The sequence below is a fragment of the Tyto alba genome, unplaced genomic scaffold, assembly GCF_018691265.1.
Source record: "Tyto alba isolate M040663 unplaced genomic scaffold, T.alba_DEE_v4.0 Super-Scaffold_29, whole genome shotgun sequence".
Classification (NCBI taxonomy): Eukaryota; Metazoa; Chordata; class Aves; order Strigiformes; family Tytonidae; genus Tyto; species Tyto alba.
In genome coordinates this window covers 13,417,309-13,440,207 of record NW_024881303.1, presented here as the reverse complement: position 1 = coordinate 13,440,207, position 22,899 = coordinate 13,417,309, and the positions used below count along the sequence as shown (strand labels likewise).

The 22,899-nt window shown below is 41.6% G+C and overlaps 1 long non-coding RNA gene across 1 annotated transcript in view; it reads left to right on the top strand.

Annotated features, from left to right (window-relative positions):
• LOC116958873 overlaps positions 1 to 21,730 on the top strand; it is a 51,915-nt gene extending 30,185 nt beyond the window's left edge. The window contains exon 3 of the long non-coding RNA XR_004405513.2: positions 21,212 to 21,730. This is a non-coding gene — a long non-coding RNA (uncharacterized LOC116958873). The remainder of the gene's footprint in view (positions 1 to 21,211) is intronic.
• The last annotated feature ends 1,169 nt before the right edge of the window (positions 21,731 to 22,899 follow it).

The window sequence follows — 22,899 nt, the reverse complement described above, 5'->3', positions numbered from 1 at the left end:
CGATCTGAGCATCCTCAAAGTGAGGAAGAGTGAAGCCTGGAGATGAGATGGCCGTGGTTTCTCATGGAGCCCATGGGCATGCGAGGGCCATGATGGGGAGCAAGGTGGATGCCCATTGGCCCTTCCTGCCCCTGGCTGGAAGCAACCAGCCAGCGCACAGACCTGCTGCAGGTTCCCCAGGGGGACTTTTCCAGGCTCAGCCTTCCCTGGGCTCAGAAGTCACAGGGGAGCCCTCCAATGCAACCCCCCTCAAAGCATCCAGCACCTTTTGCTTTATGTCAAGAGAAACAGAAGTAGGGAGAAAAAAAAGAGCAATGGAGCTTAGTGAAGGCACCTCATGGTTATGGTCATGGAGTTGTTTAGTTTGCGTGTGGGGTCGCGGATGACATTACAATGGCATCTCCTGCTCTGTGACTGTTTTCTAGGCTTTTGATGCGGCAAAGAGAGGTAATCTCCACTGCAGACATATCCCTGTATCTCTGAGATAATGTTACTAGCTAGAAGTGGACAGAGCATGGCCGGACAGGGCATTCCAGACACTAGGGGTTGCTCAGTGTTTTCAGGCTTAGCAAATATAAGGATTTTGTATGACTTTGTCATTATTCTGGGGATTTAAAATCTTTGCCACTAGCACTCTTTTTTTTTCTTTTTTCTTTTTTTTTGCCTTTTAACTCAAGCAGTGTCATACTGTGCCTCTGCCTTCCAGTTAGTCAGCCGAATGATTGCTTGCATTGCATTTGGGATCTCACAAAACACTAAGACTACTTTGTTTTTCATTAGCACTAGAGGGGAAAAATAAACAGGCTGGGCTCATGGTTTATAATTGCATATGTAATTACCACTTTAAGACCACTATTAGCAATACAAATTAGCTCACTGCCCTTTATATCATCTCTGCAGTGCCTCTTAGAGTGCCGTCTCATTTTTGTCCATCAGGCAGCCAGATTCTAGTCTTGGATATGCCAAAACCAGCGTGATGTACCTCTAAAAAGGATCTGTTCCACTTGCAAACAGTGACCAATATTTGGAGCCATCCCTTGACATTCACAATGAAGTTGGAAGCAGAACCTGTCCAGGTCAATCTTTGAGCCAAATCCAGCTGGTAACCATTGTGTACAAGAGCAACTTTTTGTGGAGTTACTCCTGGTTTGCTCTGTTTTCAGCATATCAGAGAATCGATGGGAAGAGGTCTGCTGACACCAAGAAGGCAGAGTTTGCACTCAGCATGATCAGTTTCTTCCATATAGATAGTAGGGAAGATGGGGAGCATATTGTCAATAAAACATAGAGATTATTTACGATTCAACTTCTAAACGCGTCCATAAAGTATGCAGTACTTTAGAATGAATAGCAATGAGTAAGTCCAAAGCCATTCTACTCTGTTTTGGTTACTACTTTATTCTCCCAGAGCTCACATTTTCAAAGGGACAAAGCAGAAACACCCAGAGGAGAGGAAGTCTGATTCTAAGAAGCTGTAAAACGAAATACATGGCCACAGATCAGGGGATAATTTTATGTCCCACATGTTTTCTGACCTCGCAAGAGCAGCTTTAAAATGTTATTCTCCTTGATTTTAGCACAGGCTGAAACAGACTCCCCAGTTTACAAAATAGGGAGTGGGCGTGAATCCTGAAAAAGTAGATCCTAACAAAATCTTTGTCACTGAGGCCAGAAGGACCCCTTGCCCACCCTTCTGCCTGTGGCAGGATTGATTTAATTATTCTATAACTGTTCCTGTAGATGGGTGTCTGGCCTTGAATAACTCCAATGACAGTGATTGTCCAATGGCTCTTGGCAGCTTGTCCAACTGCCAAACAGTTCTTCTACAGTTTTGCCTAATATTTAACCTAAAACTTCCCTTCTGCTTCAGCCAATTATTATTTGTCCCATCCTTATTGACTAATGAGAATAATTGATCCTTGTCCTCTTTATAACATTCCTTTATGTCTGCCGTTATTATGTTCCCCACACACTTATTTTGCCTTTAGGCTAAAGGTGCCAAGTTATCTTAACTTTTCCTCTTAGATATGAATGCCAGACTTCTTACCATCTTTCTTCCACTCCTCGAAATTCTTCAATTTCTCCACGTTTTTTCATACAGAATTGAATGCAATTACTCCAGTTAGGCTTTAACCAGTGCCAAGCAGAGCGCAATAATTACTTCAGTAACCTTACTGACCCCATCTAATAACAAAGGCAAAATGCAGCATGTAATTAAAATCTAAAAAAATAACTATTTTTAAAAGCTAATTGCCTTAACAATCAGAACATTCTACAGCTCAGAGAACACACACTAAAGAATTTAAAGGTTATTGTTCATTCAAAACATATTTTTCAATTATATTCTGTATATTGTATTCTGGACTATGTGCAGTTTTACTCCCATTAGGAACGGTCTGTACTGCATCTCTCACAATCCCTCCCCCTCTTTTTATTTCCTGCAGATTTAACTCCTAACAGCTCCATGGGGCCCTGTCTACACTAGAGATTTTCACTAAGGATTTCCCACTGCTGCGAGCACTTCTCCAGCTCCACCAGTATGGCACAGCAGAGAACTCCCACTCATGCTTTTAATCCTTTAGGCTATTTCTATGTCTTCCAGTCTCACTAATGTCAGTGGAGCAGAGCCAATGGCAAAGCATTTTTAGAAAGTTTCCTTTACAGGGACAAAATTTTCATCTCCTTTGCCAAGTCTGTGATGTCCTACCTTGAACAATCCCCTTCTCTCTGTTGGCTGGCTGGTCTCTTAAAAGCTCCTCTGTCCTCTTCATGTTCATCAACACTGTACGTGACCACCACGGTTTGTAACTGCATGTACTCCTGACTTTCTATTGCTATCTCTTCAGGAATGGAAATCCTTGTCGTAACCCAACACAAATGATTTAACATTACTATCATTACGCTGGCAACAGCCATTCTTGGAAAATGGTTACATGAATTTCTGTAATCCCCCAAAATAAACAAATTTGGCTCCATTAACAGGAATGGCAAACTCAGACTGCAAACCCACTTGACTAAGCAGAGGCATTTAATTAAATTGGTTTTCTACTATGTAGATAAGCAGAGATATGACTATTGTTAATAGATGTAATAGCTTCTATTCTTGTTGTCCCATAACACCTTAATTAAATCACAATTGTTCTGTTGGAAAACATGTCTGTGAACACCTCCAGGTAGAAAACACAGAAGAATATTCCTAGCAAAATAAAAATCAGATTAGTGATGCAATGTTGCATGGTAGATAGGACAAAAAGGAATTGGATTAAGATTGCAACAGGGAAGATTTCGGTTTGACATAAGGAAAACCTAACTGTGAAGTATTGAAATATATCATCTGGGGAAGGAGTGGAGTTTTCCATGCTAGCTTATCTTCTAGTACAATTTAAGTGTATAGTTGACAGGAATGACAGAGACGTGATTGGTCCTACCTTGATCCACACTGATGATTGAGGATCTGCTGAGGACTCCTTCACCCCTGTTTTTCTATGATTATACTTTGCTTTAAATTTCTAAAGAATGAAGTACATTCATCCGAGCTTCTTCTATTCTATAAATGTTGCATATTTACAAATGAGATCAGAATTTGGCTTCTATAATAACACCTTGAAATATGCCAGCAACTGCTCCATAACAACGAAATAGCAAAGTACCTTGTTATATAGGTCTTGTCCCTTAACCAATACATACAAGGCAAAATAATCACTGCTTTTTATAGCGAGACTTCATCCAAGTGTGTGTGTAAGACCTTCACATATAGCTAAGTAAAGTAACACCTCCACGCATGCTCCACCTAGAGAAGAGTTAGATCTGGGGAACTAAATGAAATCAAACAGAAATACCACCTGCAAATTTATAGTGTGCAACCAGGCATTGGTCAGAGTCCAGGCAAACACGAACTTACAAGATATAGTATGTTTGCATAATTCTTTGGTAGCTAGGTACTTTTTTCCTGCTTTATTTACTACAATGGTCTGGATAGAATTTAATAGCTCAGTATTTGGGTTTTTTCCACTTACCTTGAAATAAAATTTGCACACATTTTTTGTAACTAGATTAAAAAGCTGCCAAGTTGCTTTTTAAACAATTCTCCATGCTTGCAGAAGAGTTGTTCATGGCCTTTTACATATGAGTACTTCCCTGGAGCCATGTCAGGAACGGATCCCCTGTCCCACATAAATACATCTTTACCCTCTTTGTCCAGAAGCAGAAAGGCACTTCTGCTTAAAACATGCCAAAATCCCTGTTGTATTCCACTAGCAAATTCTGCAATAAGATTCAATTTAAAGCTATTTAGGTCAGTTAAAGGCTTGCCATCAACTCAGTGAGTTTTGGGACAGGCCTTTAAAATATAGGTCTTAAGGACAGCAAAGCCTCCATATGCACGATAGTTCTTAGGGAAATCACTGAGGTCAGCAGAGGTTGATTGACTTCAGCAGATCACTCAGGTCAGCAGATGCTTGGTGGGACAAAAATTTTGTGCTGATCCAAAGCTATCAGAGAAGTAAGTAAGGAGGTGGGAAGACTGAAGAGAGCATGTCATCCCCACATGTCATTCACCTGCAGGCTGTCAGTGCTGCAGTGACTGAAAAAGCCAACCAGACATCCCTCCTCAGCCATGCTGTGCTCTGTAAGTGACTAAAGAGGTCAGCACTCCCACATCATGTAGAAATGGTTGCATGATGTGGTTTCTATTTTAAAAATAAATTCAAGATTCCATCCCCTAATTTACACAAAAGCTAACAAAATATGGTGTTTTTTTAATGATGTACAAATCAATATTATAAAAAAAAAAAAAAGTAAACATTCCCATTTCTCTTGACAAGAAACTATAAAATATCTCATTCTCGTAACATGCAAGTTTTATATTTACACAGCGTAAAGTGTCCCACATTACCATAATGTGTTAGTAGCATGAAACATTTTTAGCTGCGATGACTTAAACAAAGCTTGAGTTACTGTCTGAAGTGCCCTTAAGCTATATGTCATAGTCTTCACAAGACTGAAACAAAACACATAGAGCATCAAGCAGTAACCACATTAAGGTTTAACACTTATGAACACAGAAGGTTTAACACTTGGCAAGCCAAAATTCCCCTGTGACCTGAAGACATGCAGATCATGTCCTGAGAATTAAGCCCTGTGCTAAGCAGACAAGCTGCCTCTCTAAAGAAAAGAAAAAAATAGCAAAAGACTAGCTGAGCCATTGGGTCAGCATATGTCAGGTGTGTCCAGGCCCAATTCAGGGTTGATCTGTAGCCATGCAGGGCCAAGCCTGATCTAGCCCAGCCTTTCCAGGCAAGGCTTCCTAAGAAGAAGGATTTTCAGAGGGGCTCAACACCCCTTGTCCTCACTGACACGCAGGGAACAGGAACATTTAAGCTATCATGCAACCAAAACACACCACAAGAGAAAATTTCATTTTGTCTCCATCCAGAAACAGAAAGATTCTGGTATTACATGGAGGGAGAGAAGCAAAATTAAATTACTTTCCCCTGTGTATTCCCAGCCAGGAAGATGACCTCTTGCCCTCCCTGTGTCCCCCCAAAGGCTCCTCCCAAAATCAGGTGCCGTAGTCCTGAAAAGCCTGGTGATAGAGGGGAGAGAGTGAGGAGGGGAAATTGAAATGAGAAACAAAGGTTTTGAACTAAATGTTTAGAGACAGATAGGTAGGTCTTTGTTTAAAGAAAGGTCTGCAAGGCAGAGAAGTTGGTTTGGGAAAGACAAAGGTCAGCAGAGCAACAGCTCCAAACATCAGAGATGAAGAGGAGGCATGCAGGGAGAAGAAGGGAGTGTGAAACAGCTGCCTGGGGGAGCTTAAAAGGGATGCTCAGCATGCTCAAAACACTCTAATTTTGCCATAGTAGATCTGCTTGTGCCAAATTCCCACACAGAAAAATCTCAAGGACATGAGACTGACCTGGGTATTCCGGTTTTATTTCTCTTGCTTTCTTCACTGCAAGCTGTATTTATCTTGTAAATGCACAAGTTTTCTATTCTCAAATATTTATTGTATTCCTTACAAGATACTTTAAAAAGTTGATCAATATGAAGTTTATCCATAAAGTTTCTATACAATTCCTGATGGATTAAAATTGGACATTTCTCTGTTTATTGGTAAATTGCCAAGTGCTGTTACAAGGAACACTCAACTGTAATGAACTTGTATTCAGGATCCCAAGGTGCTCGTTACAGAGAGATGTATATATACATACATATATATATACACGTTCAATTAGACAATGAAAGAATCCCATGCTGCATAAGACCTGCTCAAAAAGCAGAATTTCCAATCTGGAGGGAATTCTGGTTTTTAAACTTTCATTTCCGTCCTAAAACAGGCCAAGAAATCAAAATATCAATGAAATAAATTGGTGGAACTCAAAGATCAGAATAAATTAGGTTTGAAAATGCCTATAGACAAAATGCTGATGCTTCCAGTTGAAAATATAATGGTCCCAGGCTGAAAAGTCCTGGAATATGATCGTATTCTCACATGGATAGAAATCAAGAATAATTCTGCTAGAAGTCCATGAAGTTACACTGGTAGAAGCCTTCACACGGGTAATAAAAATACCCAGAATTACAAGCATTTTATAAAGCCAAGTGCTTTGGAAAGCTTTACGCTTTCAAGCTTCAGGGCATAAAGCAATGTAGGAATTAGGAGGAAAACTTCACGGCTTGTCCCCAGTGCTGGGATGGTGGAGGCCAGGCAGTCACGCAGCCTCACCGAGGCTGTGGGGAGCGTGGCTGTTGGCTGCTCAAGCTAAATGCAGGAGCACCTATACTCTCTTCTGTTTAGCAAAACCTGGGATAATGGCTCACATTGCACATGTCTTGGGAATGGCAGGGTCCAAGCTGTCTGCTGGGCTTTCCAGGTGGCTGATAGACCCAGGGAGGAGGCAGCAGCCTGCTCTGCAGTGGGAAATGCTGGCTGTCAGAAGCAGCCAGGCAAGCTCTGGCAGTGCACTCCCGAGGAAAGCGGAGACAAACTGTCTGCCCAGCATGCTGAACACAGGAGTCTTGGACCCATGAGCAAAGAAACTCTCTTCGGACACTTGACTCCTCTCCAGGGTTCAAGAAACAAGAATTTAGATATATTCATTGCAAGGGACACGAGGTGTCACCGAAGAAACATGCCATTCTGCTATCAACTGTTTCTTTTACTGAAGAGAACTCAAAACAACTCCTCTGGTTTGTTTTGTTTTGGTTTTTTTTTACTGTTTGTTTTTTTTAGAGAAGATTCTTTCAGAAGGCCATAGCCTTCAGGCCACAAGCTAATCTTTAACCACCTGCTTAATTTTTCTGAGCAAGCTGGCACTGGGCATTGTTGGAAGTGGTCACTTTCTGGAAAAAAAAAAAAAAAAACATGGACATTCCCCTGCAAAGCTGGTTCTGCAGAGGAGACAGGGATGGCTGGAGCTCTGGGCAAGACAGATGGCTCTGTGCATCACAAGTGAACCAATGCCAGCAAAACTGCCATCTGACTTCTGCTGGTAAAAAAAAAAAAAAAAAAAAAATGAACAGAAATCGAGGATGAGTGCTGCTGCCATCACTTCCAAGGGTGGGGGCAGGTGTGTAAGGACATTTCTGCCTGGTTTCCACCATCTGCTCTCAAGACAATCCCCGTGTCTGGAGCAGCAGAATTACAACGATGGGAAGCTGTGGTCTGGTCACCATCGGGCTTCAAATCTAGCGTGCAACAATCACTTTGAACCGTATAAAGTTCAGAGCTGGGCTTCCCAATTCAATATGTTAATTTGTCCTAAATCTAGTCAGCTTAACTTCTGAACATGACTACAGCTGGTGTTTGTAGAAGCTGCAGAGAGACAAGAGCCTTTGGAGTGCCTCATCTGCAGGCACTTATTTAAGGTCCTGCACTGGAACTAACTCATAGATCTTATTTTTTAAAAAGCTGAGATCACCATCTGACTGTGTATAATATGCTAATGCTTTAAGGATTAGACCACAAAGTAAGAGAAAAGACTTAAGGAAATTAGTGCCCCAACTTTAAATTTAAGATTTTTTTTTTAGAGGGATTTAAAAAATAAAAACTCAATAGCAAAAGAACAAAAATAGGTTTTTTTCCAGAAAAACTAAGATTCTGGTCCAAAAAAGAATGCAGAATACACTGAACCAAGAGTTTTCTAGATTACTTCAGAACCAAGATGAGAAAAGCAGGTTGATTTGCCTCCAGCTGTAGATGGAGGCAAATCACTTCAAAGCCATATTCAGTTACCATCTGGGTGAGAGAATGCAAAGGAAGGGTCAGTCAAAAAGTTTCCCATGGAGTGACCTGCATTCTTCATTCCTGACTCATTCCCTGACACCACCTCAGCAGTCAATCTCCCGAACTACCTCCATCCTACAGTCTTCTCTAGCCTCCACAGTTATTTCTGTAAAGCCAAGCACAATGGAGTTGCAATAAAACCAAACTTCAAGTCATTGAACTCTCCCACAAAATATGGCCAGCTTTTTCCACACAATTCTACCAAAATTTTACCCAAGTCTCAGACTAAAGCCTCAGCTATCAGGTCATTTTTCCTGCCCAGAGTAGGAAATAGCATCCATTTAAGAAATTAGTGAGAAAACTGGAAAACCTAGAATGAATGAAATAACCTGCAATCAGGACAATAAGAAAAAAAAAAAAAAGTCCAACTTCAGAAATCAACTGTATGGAGCCAAAATTCAAGGCAATAATATTTACTGAAAAAAGGGAAAGCCTGACCTATTCTCTCACCCAAAACCCAACCACAGTGTCTGGACTCAACAGGGTCAGGTCATTTTCCCTTAATATCAGCACTACAACTAGAAATGGGAAGAGCTACTACTGTCAAAAATAGCCACTAATTGTCATTAAGTTTCCAATACAGCTTTCTGATCAAAGTGACAGTTAAACTTCAGTGAAGTCTTCTGATCTTGTTGATGCTCAGCTGAATGGAATCATCACATCTTCAGAGCCGTGCACACTGAGAACATAAATTCTGACTGCTCATTGCTGGAGAGATCGCTTGTTATTTTTATTCCGGTTATTTTCTACTTTAAGTAAAAAGGTGAATTCTCTCTGTCAGAACCAACAGAAGTGTTGTTTAAAGGCATGGCAAGATACACATATAAAATATTCATTTAATGGAACATATACAATAGTCTTTACAATAACCTGATGAGTTCCAGAAGTGGACTTGATACTATACAGCAAAGTCAATCACGCTGGCAGATATGTTATGCCAAAAGTGAATAACTATTTCAGAGGTAGATTTCAAGAAATAAAAACATCTGACCAAATATATAAGGGGAGAGAAAATATGAGGTGTGCATGGAGCAAATGGAGATAGTGTTAGAGAATGAATGCAACACCAACCAACTAATGGTTTAATAAAACACACAATTAGTCTTGCAGGTTTGCATTCTGAAGTCTCTAAGCCAGCACTTCCTGAGCTGTGATGTACAAACCACCACTGGCCAGCAAACCTTTGGTGGCTGCCCGCTGTCAGCTGGCTGAACATTGCCTTTCTTGTCCCAGATGTTACATCACACTGAAGATGTAGTTGATGGATGTCAGACTAAACCAAGTCACTGCTATCATTGCTACAGATGCATTTACAGAACTGCACATGGGAAATGATTCAGATCAAAGGGCTGAGAGTAAAAATTTATTTTACCCCTCTACCTATATGGAGATACAGAGTAGTCCATGTTAAAAAGGAAGAAAGTTTCTTTTGTCTGTTCAAAAATGTGTACCAGCAAGCTTGAGGGGTCAGTTGGAGACCAAACCATGGCTGATGTATCAGTCAATGCGACATTTAGAAAGAGTTCACAAATAAAGAAGTCATTTTGACTCCTGTCTTAGAGAACTTCCTGGCAAAGGAAAACTATTCTTGACCCCAAAATAACCAAACACTCATCCACTGCCTGTGGAAATTATTCTGCCACCATTTTACTGCTCCAGCAGAGGTGGTGCGTGGCCCTTTCGAAGCCTTGGCTCTTTTCTAAGGCTATTATTTTAAACATTTTAGTACTGGGAACTGCATGGAGCTGGCAATTACAGAATTAGAGTGCAGTGTGAGGAATGTCCCTTTGAAATCATTTAGCTCAGTTCATTTCCTTTTCAAGCGCAATAGAAAGCAGATGGAGCAGGGAGGGCCAACATGCCACAGAAGAACTCCCCAGGCCTTGGCCAGTACTCTCCTCCCCAAGACTTACAGAGGGGTCACCAAATCCTCATAGAGTTATTATCCTTTAGCAGAACCACATGCTAGAATTCAGCCAGGGTCCTGGTCTTTGGAGCAAGTCACCTCACTCCTAGGTTTGTTTTACACATTGAATGTTAGACCTGAATTGCCAACAAGGTCAACAGGGACGCAAAGCTCACACCAGAAGAGCAGTGCAGGGAAGCCAGAGAGAGGCCACTGGAACACATCAGGAAGATTAAGTGCTTTGGGAAAGAGAAGGCTTGATAAAGAAAGAGGCCTCCAAAGAATTGTCCAACATGAAGGAAAGGCTGTTACCAAAAGAAAGATTTGCCATATGCAGCAAGAGTTGGACAAGAAAGTGCAAGTTTGAATTGCAGCAAAGATACGTTAAGGTCGAGAGGAAAAAAAAATATTAAGTGCAAGGGGAGTAAAGCATTGCAGCCTCTGTTTGTAGCTGATGCCACATCACTGGAGGTGTCGAGGAAGAGTTACAGGAATTTCTCACAGGGACCATCTAGCTAAGTCTGATCTTGCCTCAGAGTGAAGGGATGACTTCCAGGGATGCTCTCCAGCACATCTCTTGGATAATTTAATAGAGCTTGTTTCAGTTTGTGCTTCATGTTTCTTATACAGAGAAATAAGGATTCCCCAAAGGAAAGTAATGGATAATATGAGAAATAGATCCAAGTGCTGGAGTTGCAGTAGGGTCTAACAGACACACCGGGAATTGTGAAGTCCAAAACCATTCCCTGTTAACACAGCAGAAGAATTATTCTTTTCTCAGTATCTCCCTCTGCATTGCCATAATTATCCAGGACAAGTAATGCAGAGATTCCACACCTCACTGGCCAAGGTTACTTGCACCAAACAGCCCCATACCTATCCATACACATCTCCAGTTTGATCCACACATCATGTTCAAACTTTGTTTGCCCCACAGCACTAGCAAACACATTAGAAGTGGGCCATGCTCTAAGCTTTCTGGTAACCATTGTCCAACATGCAGGCAGAAGCATGATCACCACCATTCCCACTTGTTTCAGCACTACTGAACAAGTCCCTTGTGCTCATCCCTACAGACTTTGCTGCTATTTCATACCTATCAATAAATCTGCCACCTTCTTAAAAAAAAAAAAGTGCATTTCCTTGAGGCATTGTGTCAGATAGTCAGACTTGTTCCTCAAGGACAAGACTGATGCCAAAATAAGGGCAGCTATCCTAGGTTGATGTCACTGACATGGGATACAACAGCATCTGCTCTCGTGTCAGTCTTTTCATGTTCAGAGTTGGTTCTAGAAACCATTTCTCTCTGGAAGACTAGCTTGTTCTGTGCACCTAGAATTACCCTTAATGGGGACAACACTTCCAGATACGTCAAACTAGCTTCAAGTCTTGCTGCATCAGCAGCTCTTTTTCCAGAAACCCATAGTGAGAAGTCTTTTGCCATCACCTCAAGGAGTCCTACTACTCACACCTCTCACCAGTTTCTGGCAACAAGTTCAAGGCTGGATATTACCCCCATGGGCATGATTGCAATAGAGGTTTGTGAAGTTAGCCAGCTTGTCTGCTCATGAAAGATCTGCACTGAAGATACCAAGAGGCTAGTACAGGTGCTTGCCCAATGTGCATTCTCCAGATATCCAGGCAAATTAATGAAACTCCTTAATATCATCCACAAATATTTCAATCAAAGAGACTGCCACTATTCCCTTCCACTCTGAGCAGAAGGCTCAGAGAGAACCATCAGCTCTACCAGACACTCGCAAAAGAACAGCTATGTGAAACTCTGCTTTGTGCCATGAGAGCTAGAGTTCTCTTCCTACCTCAGATATTGGCAACCAAACACTTTTCAGCACCTGGGCAAACTCTGCTTACCACTTCCTACAGCAATCCAGGCACCATGTCAGGACAAGCATGGGTCTGACTGCCCACATGCTCTTGGCAGAGCATATGTTCAGTTAGTTGACCTCAGAATGACAAACCCGGGGAGACAGGCTGGACGGGTCATTGCTGCCTTTTACATAACCTTCAGCAAGTCACCAATAAACCACCCTTAAGCCAGGTCACCAATAAACCCATGCTGGCTGTGCCTGTCTTCCCTACCTCTTCCCACATAGCCCTCTCAGGCAATGTCCCTTTACAGCACCACTGCCAGTCACACAGGATGTACAGAGGATTCTTTCCACTTTTTTTTCCAGCCATCAGGAGCTTCTGCCCCTCTCCAGACCAGGGAGGTATCCCCAGGGCTACCAAGTATACTCATATGTCCCCAGATCTCCACGTCAACACCATAGTTATTGCTCACCCACTTTCTTCTTTCCTACCTACTTATCTGCTTCTTTGAAGTGTGTCCCCACATCTTCCTCTTCTTTTTTTAACCATCACTATAAAGAGACCTGCCCACCCACCAGTCTTCAGAGAGGTCTGACTCACATAAAACAGGCTCTGGATGTCCCAAGAGCACAGTGCTGTTGCTAAAGGACCTGTACTATCAAAATACAGTATTTGACATACAAAAGCCTATGCAACAGTAAGCATGAAGAAAAATAAAAGCAGACTTGATCCCCAGCTCCTCCACAGCTGTGTCCTGATGAGGTCTGCACAGCTGGTCCCTCGACTACCACTCCCAGCCAAGGCAAGAGCTGGGGAAGGGCGTCACTGCCTGGAGCACCCGGGGCACAGGTGACAACATGGCCAGGGGGCAAGGTGTCACTGTGATGTCAATGAGAGCTGTCAGTCCTTCTCCTAGGCACTTGCTTTCTGCTTTCAGAGCAACATCTTCTTTCTCACCTGGGAGTAAAAGGTCTCAGTTGCCTCCTCAGGCATCCTCTTCATGCCATCAGACCAGCATCTTCACTGGCCTCAGGTGTCTTTCCTACAACAGGCAAACACCCTGGTGAGAAGGTTTCCTGCTTTTCGGTATACACCTCTGTATTTCAGGTCTGTCATGGGGCCTGAGCATGGCCAAGGCAGAAACCTTCCTGCTGTGGGAACTCAGCAGTGCTGCCTGCAGCCCCAACATCCCAGATCTGCCCCGTGCAAATGCAAACTCGGCTCTGCAGAAGCCCTGGCCATGGAGTGAGGAGTCTGCCAGGGTGTGCCTTGATGGGGACAGCTGTGAGGAGGAGGGAGGGCAAGGCATCCCCCAGTGAACTGGGGCTGTGAGGGTGCGAGCCGAGAGACCAGGCTGCTGGACAGGGAGAGGGCTTATGAGTAGACACGTTGGGATAGCATCATCTCAGCCAAAAATATTCCACCTCTGCCTGTCGTGCTAGCTGATTCCAACCCCTCCTGCTGCTCCAAGGGTTGGAGCTCATGCAAGGACATGTACTCTCTCAAACATCACTTTGAGTTGGCCACTGAGGATACTCTGTGTTGGATGCAAGGAGTCAAACTTGGCATTTCCTTCCTCTTTCTGCTGCTGGAGAGGCTCCAGGAGCAAGCCCTCCTCTTGGATTTTGTTTTTAAGAGAATCAGTTGATTCAAAAGGGAGTCTAAAAACAATCTGGTAAAATTAAATAGGGTGTAAGCAGGCAGTATAGATTGACCCTTCATCTACTGCCTCATCTACAAAATTAACATGACCTTCTTGAAGGAGTGTCTGGAAGGGTTAAAAAGAGGCAGGAAGGTATCTGAAATCCAAGAGAAATATTTAAAATCTTTTTTGAAACTTATGAATATGTATTAAGAGGCATAGACAATAATTATATGGTTATTACACTGAGTTATTTAAACATGAACAAAGTGCTTGGCAAATTAACATATAGAACAATACTGCTCTGGTAGCTCAAATGATAATGGGACCTAATAGTATTTCCCTATCCCTAATTCCACTGAATCCAAATAAGGCTGATTTAAAAGTTGTAAATGTGCAGGCAATGGCTTCCAAGACAATAAAAAGCATTTCTGTGCTCTGAAAAACAAGCCGTGAGGATGTGACAACACATGAAAAATTCCTTTAGCTGTGCCTCTTCTCAGCACGGTTTGGATGAGCTGACGCTGCCCCAGCGGCAGCTGTTTCTTGTGTACCCACCTAAACCAGGAATATATATTTGTCATATCTTGATTCCTTTCCACATGCATCCTGCTCCTGTGGCTTTCTGAGCAGCTCTTTCTCATCTGGTCCTGCACCCCAGTGCATCCGTGCACACAGAGCCAGTTCCCGGACTGATGAACTTGCAGAGAACAGGCAGCGCTGTCAGGATGCACTAGGAGAAGCATGCCTGCCCCAGGCAGCTAATGGGCTTGATCTCAGCAGGCTGCAACAGTGTTTGAGGCAGGCATGCAAGGAGGACAGAGAAATGGGCAAGTGAAAAGTAAGTAAGAAGTAAGTGGAAAGGCTCAGCCAGCAGAGACACAGCTGAGCTGTGTCTCCTGAAAATTCCTCAGAAAATTAGAAAAAAAGCCAAGATTCACAATGCTGAAGGAGGCCATGTGTTCACAGGGAAACACTTGTGTATGTGAAGGGCATGCACGTGTACCTGTGGGGAGGGCTTGGACACGAGTACACCTGCGTGAATAGCAATAACCTCCTGGCTCCATTTAAATGCCATATCAAAAGTAAAGCAGTTGATGAAATATATGAGTCTGTGTGTGGGAACTGGCATAACAGAATGAATCTGCACAGGCTCAGTGCAATTCTTCACATTTAAAGAAGGTATTAGATTAGATAGACCTAGATGCAAGTTTAGAAATACAACAAACAGAAGCACTAAACAGTTTTCAGCAAAATCAACATTTATGCAAAATGCCACCGTCCTGGACTAAACACCTTGTTACCAGTGATTGAATCTCTAACAGCTGTGGCAAAATGCTTTCACTTGCAAGTGTTACTGGTGGATAAGCAAAATTATCTTGCTATTGTTGCTATTTATGGCAGCACCCACAACATACTAGCTGCTTTCCAAACAGATCATTCGCCAAAGAGCCTGCTACAACTGTTATGTGAATGTAGATGTAAAATTACTTTTTTCTATAGTACAAGTTACTCACTGTAGGCTTTAAAGTTTAAAAAGAGCCTAGTGAGAGAAACTGGAGTTAAACAACCCAAGGACTATAACTGCAAAAGGGACACAAGAGCAGTCCCCTTACTGTGAGCACCATTTATCCTCTGCATGATAAGATTGTTAATGTTGAAAAGCATGTTTGTCTTTAAATTCGTACTTGAATTCATAAGAAAACACTGAGGTACTCTATGTTTGCACTATTTTATTTTCTTTTATTGCTGTTACATTTTTTTGTGGACAATAAAATCATCAAATCCTTCTGAGAATCAAAAGTAATAAGTGAAAGCTTAGAGATTTAGAGAATAATATTTCAGGAATTTTGCCTCAAATAACCAGGTCTTTCATTTTTGTTGATGCACCTAGAAAAAACAGTGGTGTTCTGTCAAATAAGAAGAAACAATTTTCTCATTAGGACTGTGTTTATCACACTTTCAAACGTCCTACAAAACAATGCCCCTATTTGTCATTGTAATTCAATATAATAAAAGCTGTAAAACTGCTCACTTTGCTTGCTAAAGACAAATTTGCTGAAGTTTTGCAGCCCAAGCCAAATAACACAGCACCAGATCCTCCAGCTTTTATTTCACTCTGCTCTAGGCAGTATTCCTACTGGTTTCTGTGCAATTTTTGCCCGAGTAAGGGCTGAAAGTTTCAGTTTTGGATATGAGACTTTTTTAGAAATAAACAGTCACAGAAATCCCATCTACAAAGCATGTTGGGTGACTGGAATGGCACCTCTTGTGAATTTTATCTCTGAAATGCCAAGCTTACTTCCTACAGATTATTGCAAAATACAGACTAACTACATCCTTTGTGAAATTCCCTCAAGGTCCATGAGGTCACCCCCAGAATTAAACACTGCCTGACCTTTTTTGTACAGATCTCAGAAGCACTGTTTTTTGACACCTACTATGCCTTTGGAGATATTAGCCTGTTCCACTAAAAACAAAGATTATAGATCTCGTCCCTCATGGGAAGAGCTTTGATGAAGCAACTCTCTGTTATTACCTTGCCCAGAGACTCTCCAGGACCACACTGTGTCCCTCTGGCAATAGACAAAATAGATAAAGCTATCACTCAAGGGCAACCTTGAGTAATGGCTACATTTTCCGTCATTTAAAAAGGATGTTTTGATGCATTAAATAGAGAAAACATGTTGGGAGCTTTGTGTTAGGAATAAGTAGAGTGGCAGGTCATGCGAAAAGCAGCTGGGACAGTGGTTAGGGCAAAGCATTAGGATCAGCTGCTCTTTTTAACCTTCTCCACACTACTGACTTGTCCTGAGATTTGGAGAAGACTGTTATGGTAAAGTCTATAAGCCAGAGCCCCTCACTTAACTCTTTTGAAACTGCCTTTCTGCGTCTGTGAACACTGTAGCAGTTTGTCATGTCAAAACACTTTTACAGGCTCAGATAAAAGCTGCTAAGTATTAGCAGCTGTAGTGGCCAGTCAGTGTATTTTTACCCCTTTTTGAACATGTGCCCAAGGATTGTTTGATGAGGATATTTTCTACATCTGTAAATAAATGCATGCCTGTGTGGACACTGGGACCTGGTAAGACCAGAGAATATGAAAAGCAAGATGAAGTCTACTGACTGTAGATCCTCTGACTGGATCCTTTATGGCAGCTGCATGAACAGACTTCTCCCTGAGTTTTTACTCTAGCAATTACTCCTAACTTGGCATCCAGAAGTCAGCCCTGGCTTCCAACCTGAAAAAAAAAAAAAAAAAAAAAAAAAAAAGAAGCAGAGAGTTAGGCTTAAACACACTAGCCTCTGTCAAGCATTCAAGGTATTGTGCGTGTGATAAAGGGTTGGATAAAACAGTAGCAAAAGTCTGCTATCTTCCAAGGCTCGGGAAAATAAACCACAAAAGTAATTCAACAAAGTCCTCTTTGTTCCTGAATAGAACCAACGAAATGAAAGGAATCTGGTAGAAGAGAGAAGGCAAGAAAGAAGTCTGCTGCAGGGAGCAAGTACAGACAGAATCGCTCTTTGCCGGCTTCTCTGACAGAGCAAGTGCATGATTATCACATGAGCCTCACAAAGACTGGAATTAAAGGGGCTGACTCGGCTGTCACATCGCTTAAGCTGAGCTGAGGTCAAAGGAGTTCGGACTAACGGAGGTCAGCCACACACAGCCCAGGAAGCAGGGGTCTCTTTTTCTAAGCAACAATTGCTCAGGTTGATAAAAATAGATACCTGGAGCCCATGATGGCTTATAAAGCTGTCCCTTTATGCCTGATTGCCATGAAGTGCAGTATATAATCAATAGCGCTCTGAAAAGAACAGAATCACAATGAAAGCAGTCAGATGCTCACTAGAAACAAGTGTAAAGGGCAAATCACACAAGAGAAGACACCATCTGTGCTAGCCCCTAAAAGACCAAGGGAAAAAATAATGTCTGAAATATTAGAACACAAGTCGGATAAAATCCAAATGCAAACAGATGTCAATGACATGACTGTAGGGGAGCCTGCTATTTGCAGGTCTCCACATCTCTTCTGTATATTATTTCATGAATCGTGTCCCCGACAGAGACCTCTCCTTGCAGATTTTCAGTGCTGCCAGGGCTCCCGAAGAATGTCCCTGTGCTAAAAATAGTACCTATTCGCTCCCATGCCCTCTGTCCCCTTTCAGCTTCCACTTGACATGATTCAGCTCCAAGAGAGGAGCACTGACCTCGTCTCACCAGGAATACCAAACATCTCCACAGCTTTGATGAACCTTTTGGTGAGAGTGGGAAAAGGAGAAATGTACACATCAGGTGTGTAGTCATGTGCTGGATATGTCTGGATACATCCTGCTACTCATGTTTGAAACCAAAACCAATATTCATCACCTTCAGAATGCAAACACAGAAAAGCACCTTTTGGTTTGTTTGGTTAGTTTGTTTTTTGGTTTGTTTGCATTGTTGTTTTTTTTTTTTTTTTCCCTGGGTACTCCAATAGCATCTGCACTGGGTCCATCGCAAAATCCATTATTTTTGTCATAGATATAGAATTATATCATCTTTACTATCATCACTTCTGCATATAACCAAGCTCAGGACGCTAGTGGGTTTGTTATTCCACAGCACAGATTAAGTAATTGTCTCTACCCAACAAACTCATACTTGCCTTTGTATCCCAATTTGTGAATCGAGATTTTCCAACCTGACACTATTTGTGGCAACAAATTTTTAAAATACCTTTTTAAATACCAAGTTTTTAAAATACCTTTTACAAATAAAGTCTGTGTCCCCTTCATTCCTCAGGTCACAGCACTGGGGATTCGTGGTAAACAAACTAGATTTACTGTGACACAGACAGAGCGAACAGAACCAGGTTTTCAATAATCACTCTGTCACAACTACCTTCCAACAGGGAACTCACTAAAACAAATCCTGAGAGCAAGTCAAAGAGGGAAAACTAGATGACCCCCCCAGGGGATATTCACAGATGTATTCAAACTGATAGTGCAGGATGAATCTGAGACAAGTCCTTGAGTAAGCTCAGTTCTCCTTTACAACCTGTTAATGACTATGTGTTTACCTGTCCTTGAGGAAAGAGCCTCTACCATGGCTTATCAGACCCAGAGGGATTCCACTGTCCTGAGGAAGGTCTGGGTCAGAAGTTAAACTGAAAACTCCAAATGCATTATCTGTGCTTCATCATTTGACAGACTTTAGACTGGAATTGATGTTCAGTGTCCAGTGCTGTAATAGCAGCCAACTGCCTTTTTTATTAATTTCTGTCCTTTTAAACCAATTCTACTACATTTTTTTCTGCTCTGTTGCAAAGCTTGAGACAGGGCTGGTGCTGTGTCCCTTAGGTCAGAATCACCTCGCAGAAGGACATGCCAATGCCCGTTGTGTGTGTGTACATGCTTTGGACAGGTGAAGGACAATTGTGTCCACTGGTGCTACCTGGAACCACTAACCACTGTTGCTAACCACTGGAAGCAACACAGAGTGAACGGCAAAAGCCAGCCCCTTCAGTGCTAGTGAAGGGAATGGGTAAATCCTCAGACCATGGAATTTTGCACTTTTGGACACAACTGGCATCCTGGTGGAGAGGAAGATGAGGAGCAAGCACTCCAATCATGTACAGCCTGGGCAAGGTGAGAGACTTGTGCTTAGGGACCTGAAAGTGTTCCCTCCTGAGTCACTGAGAAGGCTGTGATCCACCAAACAGTAGGACTCTCTGTTGCATGTTCCCCACTGAAAATGTTCTGGTTTTGTCTATAAGGAAGTTCATTATTTTATCTCCAAAGTGACGGGGAGTAATGCAGATTCTCTTTCTGTGTGTTGTCATCAGCTCAGCATGTCTTGCTGGTAACTTACCCACTCATTGCAATAAAGTAGCCTTGGTCTTTCACACCATGTTAAAGATAATAATCAACAGACTACTTAAACCAGGCTTGGCTTGACTGCAGATACCAACTGAATTCCGTAGTCAAAAGGAAACACTAGTAGTTTTACATCCCTCCAGTTAGCATTGCTCAATGCCTAGTGTTAAGATAAATTAGGTTCTTCAGCATGTAGGATGAAATAAGAGCTGCTATCATAGCAGGATGAGTTTGTCAAACACTGCTTACATTAGGCAGCAAACTTCTGTTCCCATAGAAGGAAGGATTTTGAAAGTAGATAACCAAGCTGATCTTGGGGCCATGATTCATGATCTATGTAGCCTCACTTAGTGCAAAGTATATCGCTTTCTCTAACAGCCCTTAGCAGGGACTATGACAGAACTATTTTTTTCTTCTGAATGATATATTATCAAATTCAGATCTACAACTTCATTTTCAGACATCTCTGTTCATTGTTCTTTTATTCCAAGTATTCCTTGGCATGGTTTAAGAACTACTGAAGTATTTAATAGCTGTTTAAAAGTAGCAGCTATAACTACTTAGACTAGACATAAATAGAAGATGACTAAACGGGTCATTACCTTTACAAAAAAAGTGTTTATGGAGAAAGATTTAAGAGAAACAAGATTATAGATCCAACTGCTCCACTATTCTCTGTGTTTTAAAGGAGAAAGCAGAGTGGGTTTGCAAAGTTAAGTACAGGATAAGACTATTCTGAGTCTAAAAAAAAGATGAAGGCACTGTTCGAGAGAATTTGCAAGTTGCTCAGCCCTTGGAAAAGTCAAGCCATTTCTGGAGCTGCTTAGGTAGGGATTCTTGGCTCTAACATCCCAGTTATGATCAACGTTTTGACTGTGATGCTTGGTCACTAAATTATGCTAGTTGTGAACAAGAAAGATGTTATTTTTCCATTCAGATGGAGAAAGGAGGTGGAAAGGTATAAAATTGAGTGTCTCTATTCCCTTGAGATCGACCCAAGCTCTCAAGAAATCAATGCAAATCTTTCCATTGAGTTCACTGTGCTCTGGATCACATCCTTAGAGAGGTTGTTTTGTTGTCAAGTCCATTCCTTCTTTCCCCTTCGATTGCTCAATTTGCTTTTTGCTGTTAGGATCTTTTTCCCAAATATTAATAAATCTGTATGATCTTTGGCCTCTAGCTGAGTCTTTCTTCTATGGCACACTGTTCCACTATATGCGTGACTGCATGGTTGAGGGTTTGCTCTGGAAATTACTCATAAAAATGAATTGCCTAGTAATACCACAATTGTCAATATGTGTAAGTTGCAGCATCCCCCCTGTGGGCCATTGTAGCAGATCATAAAACCTCATTTCCAGGAAAGTTTCAAAACTTTTATTTTCTAAAGAACATTATTTATCAGCATCCAGATGACCTGTCCCATTTCTCTATCCACTTCCTCTCTCTTTTTTCCTCACCAGACATGGTAGTTTGAAGACTACTGGCAACAGATCTTATGTCAGGCTCCTGGTTTTATGCCCTGGTTTCATATCAGTGTCAGCTGAAGTGTATAAAAACAGCAAGACTCATAAGACAAATGCCCACACCAGTGTTTGTATGTGACCATTTCCCCATTGTTAAGCTTTTGTAATAACAGCTGATTTACAAGTCTGACACTTACGCAGACATATGCTTTGGCATTCTACAGGCTTCCCGAGACTCATGCCCTCCGGCACTGCTTGTTGACCTCTCCTTCAAACACGGGACTTTGAGGGATCATCACAATGGCCAAACCACTCTGAACCTACATGGTTGTGAAAACTCTAGTCATGCCCCCATCAGAGTTTACAGTGATGCATTTTTTCATGGACAAATTATATTCTGTTGAGACCAGAACTTTTTGCAAGTACTTACCAGTTCTTATGAAGCTCTTACCTGGGAAAGGTTCTCATGCCTAGGATGAGACTTGAAATGCATCAAAGAGCAAGAAAACTGTCATCCCTCCCAGACACTCATCCTATGACCAAGGCACTGACTGGTGGCACAGGAGTCCAGATTTCAAGTTTCTGTTCTGCAAGATGTCTGAATGTCAGAATCCTGCATCCCAGGCAAGTTTTATGGCCACCAAACTATCAGTTATTCCGAAGAACAGCTTCCTCTGTCTCTCCTGTTGGACCTGTTTCACTTTGTATAAATAATTAAACATTAATTGGAACAAGGACTTGAACTTAGACTGCCCATTGGACTATTGCATTGGTCTTTCTCCAGGCCGGTGAATAGGTAACTATTTGTACAAACTTGGTAAGTTGCAGAGCAACATAGGTAGCTGAGGGTGTCCCAAAAACTCAAGAAAAAAAACCAAAAACAAAACTAAACAAAAAAATACTTGTAGTAAAGTCATTTAGTAGACTACAAAACACCTGTTTTTCAGTCATTGACCTGAATGAGGCAGAACAAGGACTACTAGCTGTTCTAGACGAGGCTTTGTCAAATCATCTCCAAAGGTCATGCTTCAATCAAATTTTGAAAAGAGATAATATTTAAAAATCATACCATTTTATTCTGAAGTGACAAGAAAAAAATCCTGTAGTTACACAATCCTTTAACAAGTCCTTTGCATTAGGATAAAGGTGTTAAGTATCTTTAGCATCGTGATAGCTTGACTCTTAAAGTTTCTGAAACCTCTGCCCCAGACATGAGGAAGGACATCGCTGTTCCAGTTCCGAGTGATTTGCTCCTCTGACACTCTTCCCAGCTTTGCTGGCATTTTTCAAATGAAGGCTTAAGTCTATTACTTACATACTATCTTCATATGACCAATATGACATTTAGTCATATAGAAAGATAAATGAAGGTAACTAGAAAAGTTCAGTAAGTAGTGTAAGATTACCATAAAAGACCATAGGAAAGGTAAGACAAGGACTGGAAAGGTTGAGTCCTAATCCTCTTGCCTACCCACTAGATAATGTTCCATAATAACTTTAATGTTTACATTTGGTGGTCAAAACCACTTCTTTTCAAACAGCTCTTTGATAAGGAACTTTCATTAAATTCTTTGAGTAGAACTAAAGTCCATGTTTTAGACACTTTCACCTCTCTATAAACATTTGATATCAACAAGTTAGTGTTCTTGTAGACCATGCAAGGTTCTGCTTTTTCTTTAATGTCATGTAATACTTCATTTTCATAAGCACTCGCATAAATTCAGTTAAGAGTTAACCAACTAAAATATACAAATATACGGGAGGTTTTATGAAGAACTACAACTTCAAAAGGAGTTGGTTTAGGAGTCATGACCTTATTTTTTGCAATAACTTATGCATCATGAACTTACGTAATTGGCAGCAGATAACATATCACACTCTCAGTTTTATGTCCTTGGTTTGACAACAGTGT